Raw genomic sequence first — 10,139 nt, forward strand, 5'->3', positions numbered from 1 at the left:
TCCTTCAAACTTTCTCTTTTCGCCAACTTCTGCCCTCTCCAGACCCTTCTCTCTGATTTGAGTCTCAACATTCTTAGCAGCCCAGATGGCGGCTTTCAAAGTGGTTGCTTGCTTGACCATTGGACCAAAGTCCGCTGGTAATCCGAGGGAAAACTTGTTGACCTTGGAGAGTTCAATCGGAACTAGATAAGGAACTGTCACACCCCAAAACCGGAACGGCGGAATCGTTCAGGGGTGGAGGACGGCATGTGTAGTATCACGAGATATGTATATGGTAAGCAAGTAATGAACAACCATTTCATTTCGAAAGAAAGTGTTTACAATTTGTGTGTTCACAAAACATAGAATTCATAAACAAATATCAAAACAAGACTTGAAGCTATAATGCTCCATCTTCTGAATTCCCAGCACGAGCACCTGTCTAATAGTCTCCTGAGAATACAAGTTATTTGAAAGAGTTGATCAGCAATTAAGCTGGTGAGTTCATAAGATTTTAGTGATTTTAGTGAGTTGTAGAAAGTTGTTGAAAAATGTAGTAAATTGTAGTGAGTTATGTTTAGAAAAGTTTGCATGTTCCTCCAGAAAATCCTATATTTCCTGCTTTGATGAAAGATAAGTAAAAATGACTCTACAGTCCTTTCTATGAGTATTAAATGGATACAAGTTATATAAAACCCAAAGTAAACAAACAATGGGTTGTGTGTATATGCCTTAAGCCCACAACCAAACAAGGAACAGGGAATGAGGCGGAAGGCACACAGTCCATTGGTTGTTTGATCATCGTTGTATATAACCCTGGCGTATTCACTTGGTACTCACGGAGTTAACTGTAATAGTTCCTTTATATTTAATGAAAAGATTCTTTAAGAAAACCCTTATTTCTTATAATAAAATGGTGACCACAATGATTACTTCTATAATAACTTAGTTATACTGGCTATATATGATCTAATATCGAATAGATAGTTAATTGGGTGAATCTGTCCCAAGCCCACAACCAAACAAGGAACAGGAAGTAAGGCGGAAAGCACACATCCAACTATCTGTTGGGTATTAATGAGATATAACCATGATGTATAAACTAAGGTATTATAGAGTTAATCACCTAAAGTCCTTTAAGTTTATACTGGTTTAATAAAATGGATTAAACCCTTTACTGGGAAGTTTCTAGTTTTGTATACCAAAAGTTCTGATTTGGAAAGTATGTTTTGTACTAGAAAACTGTGCATTGACTTTGTGTTCTATGACTTGACCCATACCTGGTACCCTTATGATGACTTAATGTATACAGAGCATATATATATCTAGAATCGAATAGATAATAGATTGGGTGAATCTGTTCCAAGCCCACAACCAAACAAGGAACAGGAAGTGAAGCGGAGAGCACACATCCTTTTATCTGTCGGATCCTATTGTTATATATATATCCTTTGATGTATACATTAAGGAATCATAAGGTTAGCATTATGGTCCCTTTCTACTGAATGTACTAGACTCGACTGTTCTGTTGTCGTTTGTAAAATGTAAGTTTTCCCTAGTTTTATAACTATCTTAACTCGAAAATAGTTTGAGTTTGACTTTCAAGTGGTACTGTCACTTTATGAAAGAAATGGGAAATGTAAGTACACAGTTGTCATTTATGATGACATGCGGATGTACTAATGACCTAAAAACATGTTTGTTTTATTATGGTCATAATGTGAAGGCTAGAACCCCTACTATACGTTCTCCCTGTCTAGAGATTAAGGGAACCAAACGCGACCTCTGCAAATTCTTGCAAGCCGTGTAATTCACATTTGTTATATGATCATGTATACCTAATATAACTATCACCTTTTGTTTAAAACAATGAGTTAGTGATCAATTGGTATAATTAGATCCTGTGTGTGTTATCATGCTATAGTAACCTAACTTGTTTGTTTTGTACTGTATATTGTACGTTCTGTTTGTTTCTCATAATTGTGTGTTCTCTCTGTATGGTATTGTTTGTTTCTCTTCACTGTATGTTCTGTATGGTATTGTTTGTTTCTCTTCACTGTGTGTTTGACTCATGTATGAACTGACTCTTTGTGTGCTTCATTGTACTAGAAGTAATGAATAGCATTCTCCTAAACTATACCTATTATAGTTTACTAATATTCTACTTGGATTGTTACTGAAAAGACTCGTTTATCCACTAAGTTATGTTTGTACTTTAAAAACGGAGTTTTGTATAACTATAAAGTAACATAACTTTAAAAGAGTTTTTGAAATGTTTTGACAACTTATAAATGACATAAGTAACATTTTGAAAGATGTTTATAACAAACATTTACACAATTATCATTGTGTTCAACTTGTATTCCCCCCCTTAAAACAGTTAAAAGATTCAATACGGGGTATGAACTCACCTGATGTGGGTGATTCAAACGGGTATGCGTGTAAGGATGAGAAGTTCCACGAATGAAGTCCCGAGACACAATAACTCCTAAATGACATATAAGGACACACATTGACATGAATATAGTGTTTATAAACAACTATATGAAAGGAAACACCTTAAGGACTAAGAAATCCTTAAATGGTAGTGTTATAATCACTTAGGATTGCATAAGAGGGTTGTAAAGCCACTTAAGGGAGTTTTCGGTCCAAGTGGTTTTCGGTCCATATGGTTTTCGGTCCATATGGTTTTCGGTCCAAATGGTTTTCGGTCCAAATGGTTTTGACCGAAAACCCATGGTCTTTGATGCATAAGGTGATTTCCAAGGGCTTTCAACAATCAATTAAGTGTTCTAGACTCAATACTAAGTATTAGGAAGGGCTTAAAGTCATTTTGCACCCTTTATAAGGGTTTTCGGTCTAAGGAGATGTACTAGACCGAAAACGTCTTTTGTTCTTGGATAAATGACGATTTCAAGGCCCTAAATCAAGAGTTTCAACTAGATAACAAGTATAGGGAAGTAATACTTACGATTTAGAGGCTAATAGAGTTGATTTTGGACCAAAACACTAGTGTGTGTTCTTGGTGAAATGAAGAACACTTGAAGATCTAAGAAAATGGAATGATTTCATGGATGAAATCATGTAAGATTGCTAGATAATGGAAGAGATCAACTAAACAAGGTAGGAAACACTTACAATCTTGAAGATCTTGACAAAAATTCGGATGATACTTGAGAGAGAATTGTTCTTGACTTGGAAATGGGAAAAATGACTAAAAATGACTAAGTGTCATTTATATACCCTTTAGGGTTTTCGGCCCTAACACTATTTTGGGCCGAAAACTCCAAACTCTTGGAGTTTTGTAACTTAAATGTTGCACAATTAATCCTAAAGTATGCTTCCTCTAATTTGTTCTCTCAAGAAAATAAATATTAAAAATACCCAACCGGACTTTAAACCGAGCAAAAAAATTAGCAGAAAAGAATTTGACTTTTAATTGAAGTGCTAGACGGTAGAGTTTGTTCAAATGGAAATTTCGGGTTGTCACAGGAACAAGCTTCATCTTTTCCGTAAAACTAGCAGCGTATTCAGTAACGCTCATCTTTCCCTTCTTCAAAATCTAGAACTCATTGTTGATTTCTAGAAGATCCTGCTCAGAGCAGTATTGCAATTTCAGTTGTACCACAAAGTCTTCCCAAGACATCTTGCTAGCTTCTCCCTTGGGCATCGAATCAGCTAGTAACTTCCACCAGCTCAATACACCAGATTTTAACAAAGGAATTGCAAGTGCGGTCTTCTGTTTGTTGCTGCACCCACAACTTTCAAACATTGACTCCATTTTGGAGATCCAATTCATGACTTCCACCGGTGTCGGACTTACAGATAGACACGGTGGTTTGGATGCCATGAAATCTTTGTATTTGCATCCACGTCCATCAACTCCTCCATCCTGGTGGTTTTGTCTAACTATCGGTGGGTTGGCTTGACCAAGAGTCCCACTGTAGTTCCCTCCTACTGATTGCCCTTCATTCAACTCGGGCTGTTCAACAGGTATCGTAGTTTCTTCCCTATTCTGTTGTAGTAATCGCCTTGTCTCCTCCATTTGGCGATCCAACATCATCTGCATCATTGCTTGTACCCCAACCATCGTCATTGGCTCAGGTGCAACTGCTACAACAGGTACTTGCTCAACTACTTGGGGTTGAGTTTGTTGATTCCTGTTTCCGTTTGCATTTGCAACTCCATTGCGAGTTCTTGCCATTATAATCTATATACCGAATAAGGCGAATTTAGGTCTTTATCCTCGATAGGTATTTAAATTCCCTTATCACTCCGAAACGTTTACATGTTAGTTCTAATATCGTAATCGTACGCTTAGAATCCTACACACGTAAGGTTTCCAGATCCGGTCAACAACAGACCATAGATCCGAACAAATAATGGCATATATGACAAACATATAACATTTAGCACATAAAAGCATTTTAGGCATCTTTCCTAAAATAAACTAGTGCTTGTGTCTAAAATATGGTAGACACTCATCTCACAATCATCACTTCGCATTCTAAGTTTAAGTCTAGAAATCCTACAAATTCCTAGTTCGCTTAAACTAATGCTCTGATACCAACTGTGACATCCCCTAATTTCTCGGCTAGAAAAAACCGATTTAATTTATGCTTTTTAAAATAAAGTCAGAGAAATCCTTTTAAAAGATGTTGCGGAATTGGTCCCCAAAACAAAACATGATAAAAGTTTATCAAAACCTTTCTTTAAGAAATATATAATTTCATTTCATATCAAAACCTCGGGATGTCATGTTCCGATACAGATCAAAAGCATAAACAAGACATTATAAGCCTTTCAACAGTTGTTTACAACTACTGGCCTATAATCCAAAAATCTCTCATCATCCTCCGACTATGCTCGGGGTCCACTACCTGTAACATAAAAAGCTGAGTGGGTCAAGCTTGGGAGCCTGGTGAGCATATAGATTTTTCAACCCACAATAATAATAAACTTATTAAGTTCATCAATCAACAATAACCCTGATTACCCATTCCCGTTATCCTCACTATACGTCCCTAAACACTTATCACAAGGGACCTAGCCTAAAGAATATCATCGGGATGGACACTACTGCTAAGGGGACTCCTCAGCCATACATGTCCTAAAGGCAACCATGAGGGGGATGGAGTACAGCAAATGAACACCCAAGCTCATTAACACCTACAGGTTGCGAGCCTGCCAGCGTTCCACTGGACTGTCTAGAAAAGTCTGTGGTCGTCATCCATACTCCGCTAGATGACTGGATCACAATCACATCGAGGCCTCTCATCATTTTAACACACATCGGCTATTTCGTATACCAATGTTTTACCCAACATATTTGTAGATAAAATACATATACAGTTTAAAACTTGTATAAAACATCTATTCAACAGTCACCTCAATTAAACAATTAATATAATTACACATAGCACGTATTTTATAGAAAATACTTCATATCTAGGTGTAAGATGAAGGTGACTACACACTCACATGATTTACTAATAATCGGGCAGCACTTCGTTTCCTAAAACGATCGTTTCTAATAAAACCGGGAGTTTTATTGAGAAACCGGGCTCTGCGAAGGTTGGGCTTCAAAACCGAAAAGATAAATTTCACGGGCATCTCGGGCACTTCGGGGCGTATTTCGGGTGTTTGATATAATACCGGGGCTTTGGGGGAAGTTGGAATGAAAGAAATATTGAAAAAGGGGTTAAAAATGACAAGTTTCCAAAATATACCCGGGAGGTCTCGCACCCTTCTATTTATAGGTGCGAGGCTTCTGATCCAAGGGCTGAGAAGTCTCCACGCGTCAGCAGATCCGAAGCGGAAGCACATGGCTCGCACGTGCGAGGGTCCTGGTGTAGCCTCCTGATTGGACCGAGGTCTATGGTCCGAGGGTTCGGTCGTGGCACACCATGCGAAGGTCGGACACCTCATGAGAAGGCACGCGTCGGACACCCATTGGACCTGCACTTCGGATGCGAGGAGTCACCTGGACACGCGTCGGACGGAGGCGAGGCGGCTTCGGACGGCTCTCCGGATTCGAACACGCATCTGCTAGCTGCTCGGATGACTCAGCAATTTCGGACACGTGGCATGCTACGAGCGAGGGTGACGTGGCCGAAGTCCACCTATGCGAAATTTCTCGGATTTGACATTTTTTTCTCGATTTTTGTGCAAAAACTTCTAAAATCCATAACTTTCGCATACGGGCTCCGTTTTTGACGTTCTTTATATGCACGCGTAGGTAAAATTACGCTCTACAACTTTTGTTTAGACTTCGTCGGCTAATTTTGACTTTAATTTTTATATTATTATTTTTAACAGACCGGGACAGGAAATCTGTTAAAAATTCATAACTTCTACATCCGACGTCCGTTTTCGTCTGTCTTTTTACCGTTGTACTACTATTGACGAGACCTTCGATTCTCGTTTAGGTTGTATTGGCTAAAAATCACTCGATCTAAAATTCGAGTTTTTAGCTGTCTATTGCTAAGCTGAAACTTAGAAAAATCATAACTTCCTCATACGAAGTCAGATTTGGGCGTTCTTTTTATACATATTCTCGGTTTAACGAACACTACGACTTTCGTTTAGATCACTAAGGCTAAAAAGTAGTTTATCAAAAACTCACTTTTTACGTCATTCGGCACCGTGCCGGTTTTGTCGCGAAACTTCGACAGGTCATAAGTTCTTCGTTATAACTCGGATTTTGGTATTCTTTATATATCCGTAATCCTTGTCACGCCCACTACAACGTTCTTAATAGATATTGGCTTTATCTAATATTTATTTTCGACGCTCATTTTTATTCTTAATTAATTAAATCATAATAATTAAACATAATTCCTTTTCATTTCTTCAAAATGAGTTACAAGGGTTAACCTAGACTATCACATCAATATTAATGCCTAGCCTAAAAACACGGGCGTTACTGTAACGACCCAAAAATTCATCCGTTAATGTTATTAGCTTTCTGTCACTCAAAAATTAATTGTTGTAAAGATATTTCGATTTTAAGGACATAAAATAAATTAAATTAAATAATATTTAGGGGAAAAATAATATATATATATATATATATATATAATAATAATAATAATAATAATAATTTAGGGTGAAATAATTTAATTAGGTGATTATAACTCATGGAAGGATGTAAATCAAGTTGAGGGGTTTAAGTGTCAAAAAAAAGAAACTTGTATTGTCAACTTTCCTAGGGCGAGGGTTGAAAGGTGCTAAAACCAAAATTTTATGGGCTAGGAAGTGGAAATCGGATATAACCCCCTCAAGGGATCGAATCGATCCTAGTCCCTCGTCCGTTTCCCTCGTGCGAAATAAGAAGCAATCCCGAATCAATCACCTGCCTTGGGTTCCCAATTGACGTCGACAGGGTGTGAAAAAAAAATATAGCAAACGATTTCCTACCAACAGTGGTGTGCGTCGACTGGAAGAAAGAAAGGAGAAGGCGAGGCAGGGGCAGGTCGCGATCATCAGCGAGGAAGCCCCAATCGACCTTGTTGTGGTGTATCGATCACACTAGTAGGGGCTGTGGGCTCCGATTTTTGGTTTCAAATTCGTAGGATCGATCATCCACCTTGGTAATCTCTTGAATTTCCCTTTTGTTATGTTAATTCCTCAATTGAGTTGCAATTAATTTCGATTTTGGGGTTAAATTGCTCCTCAATTGACTTCTTGTACATGATCTCAATCATAGTCTACTGTATGATCGATTTTCAAATGGGGCATCCTTTTCCCTATCTTGCAATGGCTGTAGCTGCTAATCTGAGCAGAATTGGCCGATACCCCTCTCTGGATAAAATGTAGGAAATCGAGTCTAGTTTTCAGAAAGTCCGGATTCAGCCCAATCGGAGTTACAGATTCTGTTTTATGACCAAAACACTGAACAGTGGTCAAGCTGTGAAACTTAAAAAAATATGTAACCCACTAAGAAATTAAAGTGTTAATGAAACTTGGACCCCATTTTGATGATTGCTTGGTATGTGTGATTATTAGGTGAAAACTTGACAACTTCAAGAAGGGTCAAGGCTTGAATTAAAAAGGAGAATCGGGAGGTGTATCGGTATACGGGAACTGGAGTGGTGTTGGCTTTATGGTGTGGTTGGATCAAACATCACGTGGGAATTGGGAGGTGTATCGGTGGAATTGGCACCGTTTGTACCGATCCTAAACGACACCGTAAAGTACTTGTACTTTGCAAGTCGGAGTAGCGAAAGTGGAAGTCTTGGGGTTGGTGTATTCGGGTGGAAGTCATGAGCCACTTAGAGCACTAAACTGACTGAGCACACGAGTAGTGAACGAGGTTAAGTTGTTGGGTAGTCTCTCCCTAAGGAACCCCAAAATAGTTAATCGGTTGAATTAAATATTACATATAATAAACGGTGAATTAAATTATATGTGATAATCGGTTGAGTTAACTTGAAAACTATATGATTGAATTAAATTATGATATCATGTTATTTGTTTTTCTTGACTATGCTATTATCATGATTTGCATGAATGACCCTTACGGGAATGGTGTGTTTTCTTTTTGGTTGTGTACAACTTGTCGGCTCCAAGGCGGTTACTGACACTTGTTTCTTTGTTGAATGTCATTTGATTGGTACATGTAGCTTAGGAGCATGGCTTGGTGAGGTTGGGTTCCTTTTGGGTAGTTAGTTTTAATGAAGATGCCACTTGAGCACGTTTGGTTTTTATTTTTCTTTGAACCCCTTTTTGCAATAATTTAACGGTTGAATGTTGGTTTATAAAAATGGTAACGTGTGGTTTTTGGAATGGTTGAAAAATAATAATAATAATAAATAAAGTCTTCCGTTGCATTTTTCATTTAAGGATTGTTAAAGTTTTTTTTTTAAAAATGGAGTAAAAATCACGACGTTACAAGTTGGTATCAGAGCCATGCTGAGAGTGAACTGAATACAGATGTCGGTGTTCAGATTCACAGCTTAGTTGGCTCAATTAGGACCTTAAGGTACTTAAGGGGGGAAGGGTGTGTGTTGAGCGTTGTAGGATAGTTGCTTATAAACTTTCCATTCCTAATATTTGTTTATGTATAAAAAAATGAAACTATTTATTAATTAGGATAATGTCGAATGCTATGGAGAATATGAATGCTGGAGGAGCGGGCGGCAGCCAAAACAACCACACTCCCGGGACACCACCGTTCATGTTTCAGACCCCACCCATTAACCGCCAGCCACGAGCCCAACCGTCGTGGAGCGCACGCAGCACATCAAGTGCCGTCATTATTTCTGATCTTCAGGAGCAGCTCCAGGAGCGGGATAGGACATTGGAGCAGATGCGGCAGACGATGCATGCCGCTGGACTCTTGCCACTTGAGGGCGTGAACGAGGGTGGAGATCAATCGTTTGATGATGAGGCACATAGTCGTTCCGTGCCAAGGCAGGAGGTTGTTGGAGCTGCCAGACGTCGAGGGAGTTCATTCAAAACCTTCATGGACTGTAAGCCGCCTACCTTTGAGGGAGGCGAAAGTGTTGTGGCGTGCCTTCGTTGGATTAGGAAGATGGACCAAACCTTCCGATCTGGTGAATTTACTGAGGACCAGAAGGTGAATTATGCAGTGCGAACGTTTGACAAGGAAGCACTCGAGTGGTGGGACGCTATTGACGCACGACTCACTGAGGCTACTCGGAGGGCTATGACTTGGAAATTCTTAGTAATAAGGTGAAAGACCGTTTCTGCAGTGAGGGTAGCATACAACAGGCCCAACGAGAGTTTTTGAATCTTCAGAAAGGAAGCATGATGATTGCTAAGTATAACACCACCTTCACTGAGAAGTCACAATTCGCTGCTGATTACTGCCCGACTGAGGAGAAGTTGATTCATCACTATGTGGAGGGGTTGCCATTTGAGTACCGTGCAGTTGTGAGATTGAGGACCACTTTAGGCGAGGCCATGGATGAGGCCCGCAAGATAGAGAATGATATAGCCATTCGGGATCGTACCACAACGAGCTACGGGGAAAAACGAAAGTGTGAGGGTCAATCGGGGTCCCCTGAGAAGCAGAAATTTCAGAAGAAGGGTGAAAAATCAACATTTTGTAAGAAGTGTCACTCCTCTTATGAAGGTCCATGTAGTAGCAGTACCATGAGTTGCAGACGATGTGGGAAAATGGGGCATCATTATGA

Source organism: Lactuca virosa, chromosome 5, assembly GCF_052849685.1.
Source record: "Lactuca virosa cultivar CGN04683 chromosome 5, Lactuca_virosa_CGN04683_v6, whole genome shotgun sequence".
NCBI lineage: Eukaryota > Viridiplantae > Streptophyta > Magnoliopsida > Asterales > Asteraceae > Lactuca > Lactuca virosa.